Below are 6,000 nucleotides of genomic sequence, written 5' to 3' on the forward strand. Positions count from 1 at the left end.
CAGAGCTTGCTCAAACTCATGTCCATTGAGTCAGTGATGCCATCCAACCGTCTTGTCCTCTGTCATCCCCCTGCTTTTTTTTTTAGTTCCTAGGTAATTCTCCCCTGACTAGAAATCACCACTCAGGACTGACTTTTTTCTTTTGTTTGTTTGTTTGTTTTTGATTGTGCTGGGTCTTTGTTGTTGCCTTTCTTTGTTGCTGGCTTTCTCTAGTTGCAGTGAGCAGGAGCGACCCTTCCTGGTGCACAGACCTCTCATTGCGGTGGCTTCTACTGTCGTGGAGCACAGGCTCTAGTGGCACAGGCTTTAGTAGTTGCACCTCACAGGCTCAGTAGATGAGTCTCATGGGCTCTAGATCACGCAGGTTCATAGTTGAGCACAGGCTTAGTTGCTTCATGACATGTGGAATTTTCCTAGACCAGGGATTGAACCCATGTCCCTTGCATTGTCAGGTAGATTCTTATCTGTACCACCAAGGAAGTCTGCAACCAACTTTTGAAGAAACTGAGAGTGCTGGCAAAATCTCTTTTATGACCAGGAAAAAATATATAATTTATATGATATAGTTTTTATGTGTATATAATTTATGTAGTATGCATGTGTGCATGCTAAGTCATTTCAGTTATGTCCGACTTGTGATCCCGTGAACTGTGTAGCCCACCAGGCTCCTCTGTCTATGGGATTATCAGGCAAGAATACTGGAGTGGGTTGCCATGCCCTCCAGGGTATCTTCCCAACCCAGGTATTGAACTCGTGTCTTCTGTATTGCAGGCAGGTTCTTTACCGCTGAGCCACTGGAGAAGCCCTTATGTTGTATGCATTTATAAAACTTCTATGGCATCTAAAACATCTTCTGTTGATCCTTCTGTCATCTTTAGTGAATCAAATTTAGGCAGTCATTTAAAAGAGGTCAGCGTCCTTAGTAGGATTCTTTCAGAGATAGTGGATTTGGTATCCTTCCTGAATCAGAGTGATCTTGAAATTTGAGTGTTAAACCAAAGCTGAGAGGCTGCACCTGTGGTTTGTCACATGTTAGAGTCAAACTTTTTACCTCTGAAAAAAAGGATATATAATCATTGAAAATTGCTACAGGAGAGAAATGATAAAACCTGGTGCTATGGGCTGTATTGTGTCCCACCCCACCCCCCACATTCATATGTCAAAGTCCAGGTGCCTCAGAATTTGGCCTTATTTGGAAATAGGGTTATTGCAGGTGTAATTATTTAAGATTATACTGGAATAGGGTGGGCTTCTAAACCATTGTGATTGTTGCCTAAAAAGGTATATTTGGACACAGATATGCATAGAGGGAGAATACCATGTGAAGAGAAAGGCAAAGATTAGGTGATTCAGCAGAAGTCACGGGATGTCAAAGATTGCCAGCAAAACTACCAGATGCTAGGAGAGAGGAGGCATGGAACAGATTCCTCCCTCCCAACTCTTAGAAGGAACCAGCTCTGCCCACACTTTGATCTTGGACTTCTGGCCTCCAGAACAGAGAGAAAATAAATTTCTAAGTCACCCAGTGTGGTATTTTGCTATGGCAGACCTAGGAAACTAATATACTTGGTAAGTTTTTGCTCTACCAATTTTCTTATTTCTCTTCGGGAGCCACCTTGATGCTGTATTCTCTTGTTCACTGGATCAAGGGAAAAGGCCAGGAACTATTTTCGAGGGTGTTCTAGATTCGTTGGAAGATCTTTTGTCAGGTTTCATTGGTAACTCAGTGTTTGTAAAGTACATAGCATAGTGGTTAAGGGCATGAATTCTGGACTCAAGACTACCTGGACTCAACCCTAGTTCTACTGTTTACTAGCTCTGTAACTTTGGAGAAGATATTTGACTTCTCTATGCCCTAGTTCTCTTCCCTGTAAAAAGAAGGTGCTAAAAAAAAAAAAAGAAGGTGCTAACTCCTATAAAGAGTGGTCCCCAACCTTTTTGGCACCAGGGACTGGTTTCGTGGAAGACAGTTTTTCCATGGACCAGGAAGTGGGGAATGGTTTCAAGATGATTCAAGCACATTACATTTATTGTATACTTTATTACTATTATTATTAAACCAGCTCCATCTCAAATCACCAGGCATTAGATCCCGGAGGTTGGGGACTCCTGCTTTAAAGGATGTTGTTAGGTTGAAATGAAAGGCATATTGAAAAGCTTTAGAACAGCACCAAGAACATATTATAGTAAGCATTGAGTACATTTCTCATTGTCATTATTGTTCTATACTATATAATAGGTAAATAACGTTAGGAGTCAATCATAAGAGAAAAGCAATTTTTATGTGTTCCTGTGTGTGTGTAAAATTTTTTTTTAACTCATTTTGTCCTAAAATAAGGAATATTTTAAAATATTCAAATCAATAGAAACTTCAGGTAGTTTAAGCAAAAGAAGTTAATGAGACAGATACAGGGGTATTTCACAGAGGTCAATGGCAAAAAGGCAGTTGAACTTCATAAGGGACTTGGACAAGGCAAGGGAAAAGAATTAGATGCTCGACAGTATCACCTCTTCCTTGCCTCTGAGATATCTCTTCACTTCTCTTTCTTTTCTGCATTGTTCACTTTGTGGGAAATGGCTGCCCATGTCGTGCCTTCCAAGGATTAGATGGGACTCTTAGTCCCAATACCAAATCCCAAAGATAGGGACTCCACTTCCCACTCCTAGGTGTCCAGTCAGCTGTGATCATGTGGTGGGTGGGAAGTGGGTTCACTAATACCTCTGAAGCTGCGAGGGTCCCAACTCTGTACCCAGTGGCTGGGAGGGTGGGCAGGCTCACAGCGAAGAGAGGTTGGATACCACACAAACACTAATAAACATGCTTTGGCCATATAAAGAGTAGCACTTTAAGGGATTCTGAGAGGGGGAAAACAGAAGAGGCAGAAAGAGGTGAGGAGAATGAGATACAGAGAGGAGAGCAGGGCAGCTCCGTAGGGAGGCTGCGGCTCACAGTGAGATAGCACCGGAGGGAGAGGACAGGCCGCTCCACGCCAGACCCAGCCCTGAGAGGCAAGACTCTGCCTGGGCAGCAGGGGCTGCCCCTTAGCAGGAGTTGGTTTGCTAAACCGAGGGCAAGAATAAAAAGCTCAGGTCTTTTGGATCTTGAAAAAAGAAACTATGATTCTTGCCTCACGCTTCTGTTCCCTGACTAAAGGCTGGCGAGGTTTGAAATTCAAAGCGAAAGCAAGCTCTGGGATCTGCTTTTTTTGGCTGATCTGGCTTCATTAGCACCCAGCTGCATCTCCTGTGAGGAAGCACAAATGTACAGTAAAGGATGAGTGTATTACAAAGTCGTCCTCTGCGCATCTCTCATTCAGGGCCCTGTCTGAGGTGGCTGGTGGAAAATTATGATCATCTTTCTTACCTCTTTTTCCATCAGAATCATGACAAGAAGCAAGAATTAAATACCAAGAGCCTCTAGTGTAGGGAATTAATGTGGGGCTTGCCCTCCTCACTTGGATGTCCATTCAGCTCTCACACATCTGTCGAGCACCTCCTGCATAGCCTGTACGGTGCTGTGCTAGGACTCCGTCCCTGCACACTTCATCGACACAGGTGTTGTGCTCAATGCTTCTGTGCACCTGTGACGTGCCTTCCCTTCATCCTCTCATTTATTTATCACAACATCTCAATGGTACCCTTTCCCAAGAGAGACCCGAGTCTCTCAGAGGATCAGTGACTCGCTAAGTTTCAGAGTTGGGATTTGGACCCAGATCTCTGACTTAAAAGCTTGATTGCTTTCCACTCAAGGGGTAGAGGCAGGTTCATGTCAAAAGATAAACAACCTATAACCAGGTGAGTATACTTGAAGAGGCAGACACAAATAGTGGTGGTGGCTGGATCGCAGAGACACTCTGACAGCTGCTTTATTCGTCAGGATGGTCAGGGTCATGGGTGGGGAGGAGATGGAATGGGCACAACTCACATCCGTGCTCTCAAGCCACATACAGGATCTGTGCTTCCTCTCTCACCTCTATGAACCATCCCCTGGTAGTTATGATCAACAATAACTACATAACCCTTTTCCTGTATCTGGGTTGCCAGATCAAATACAGGGTACCCAATGAAATGTGAATTTCAGATAAATGAATAATTTGATATAAGTATGCCCCAATGTTGCATAAGATATGCTAAAGAATTATTCATTGTTTATCTGAGATTCAAATTTCACTGGATGTCCTGCATTTTTATTTGCTAAATCTGACAACTTTAAACCCATCTAGAGACCTCTTGCTTAGTCCTGCCTGTCAGCAGCCATACCTTTCTCATCTCTTGGCTTTTCTGTGTAGCATCCTGATGGCAGCCTGGCCCTGGGCCCCTGGGCTCCACCCAAGCATTCCTCATCTGCTGTTGTACATGCCCCAGCATGAGAGTGGGGTCTGCTACTGCTGCAGAGAAAAGCTCTCATCGTATTTTCTTGCTTTGTTTCCTCTGATAGCACTTCCCTGGCACCACACTGGCAGGCTGGCAGAGTAGGCAGAGCATGCAGGTAGAAATTGGCAGAACTGCATCTCAAAGGACGTGGCCCAAGAGGAGAAAATGTTGGAACAGTGGAAGTCTGTGGCCTAAACTCAAAGCACGGATTGTTATAAATACCTTTCACTTTGTAGGTTGCAAAAAGCAGGCGCTTTTGGTTACTTGATCCTTTCCTCATTTAGAACTCCGGGTCCCTTTTTATCCTTTCCCCTATTCAGATATTTACTAAGGAACTACTATGATTACCACACTATCAGGCAGGCAAAGATGAGTAAAACTTTGCCCTCAAGGATCTCATGACCGACCAAGGAAGCCAAGATCTGCTTAAATAGCTGTAATGTACAGTAGAAAATGATAACACCTGAGGGAAGTTCAGAGAGAAAGCTGTGGGACTTTAGAAGAAGTGGGTGAGGGAGAGGTTCAACCCAAGCACCTTCATGGAGGAGGTGTCTTTTGAACATACCCTCAAAGGATAAATAGTACTCAAACATCTCTCAATTTACTAAATAACAAATTGTTGAACACTAATTCATTAATAGCAATTTACAGTTTGTCAAACCACCACTTCACTAAAATCTTGTTTTAACTGTTTCTAGAATATGTATCAAATTGTGTTTTACCAAGGCTTCCAAATATTGCTCATTATTATTTTAAAACATCTCAGGCAATGTTCATGTCCAAGATGTCAAAAACATCATAAAGTTGATTTCTCTCTTCCACCCAATTTTCTTTAATGTCTAAAAACTGTATAAGCCTCAGGTGTATAGCGTTATAATTCGACATCCGTATTCATTACAAAGTGATCACCGCCACAAGTCTAGCTGCCATCTATCACCACACAGTTGGCCCCCTTCGCTCGTTTTGCCTTCCCCTGAGCCCCCTTCTCTGCTAATCACCAATCTGTTTTCTATCTGTGAATCTATTCTTGTTTCATCTTGTTTGTTCACCCATTGTGTTTTTTTTAGGTTCCACATATGAGTGAAATCATATGATATTTGTCTTTCTCCATCTGACTAGTTCACTTTGCATAATACTTTCAAGGCCCATTCATGTTATCACAAATGGCAAGACTTCATTCTTTTTTTATAACTGAATAGCATGCCATTGTATATGTACCATACCTTCTTTATCCATTCATCCATCAACGAATACTTGTTTCCATGTCTTGGCTGTTGTAAATAATGCTACAATGAACTTAGTGGTGCACACATCTTTTCAATTTTTTGTTTTCAGTTTCTTTAGATAAATACTCAAAAGTGAAACAGCTGGTTCATACAGTGTGGGTTTCCCTTGTGACTCAAATGGTAAAGAATCTGCCTTCAATGCAGGAGACCCAGGTTTGATCCCTGGGTCAGGAAGATCCCCTGGAGAAGGGAATGGCTACTCACTCCAATATTCTTGTGTGGAGAATTCCATAGACAAAGGAGGCTGGGAGCAGGGGGGAGCTACAGTCCATGGGGTTGCAAAGAGTCGGACATGACTGAGCAACTTTCATGTCTTTTCAAATTAGTGTTTTCATGTTCG

The sequence above is a fragment of the Odocoileus virginianus genome, chromosome 4 (assembly GCF_023699985.2).
Source record: "Odocoileus virginianus isolate 20LAN1187 ecotype Illinois chromosome 4, Ovbor_1.2, whole genome shotgun sequence".
NCBI classification, from domain to species: Eukaryota; Metazoa; Chordata; class Mammalia; order Artiodactyla; family Cervidae; genus Odocoileus; species Odocoileus virginianus.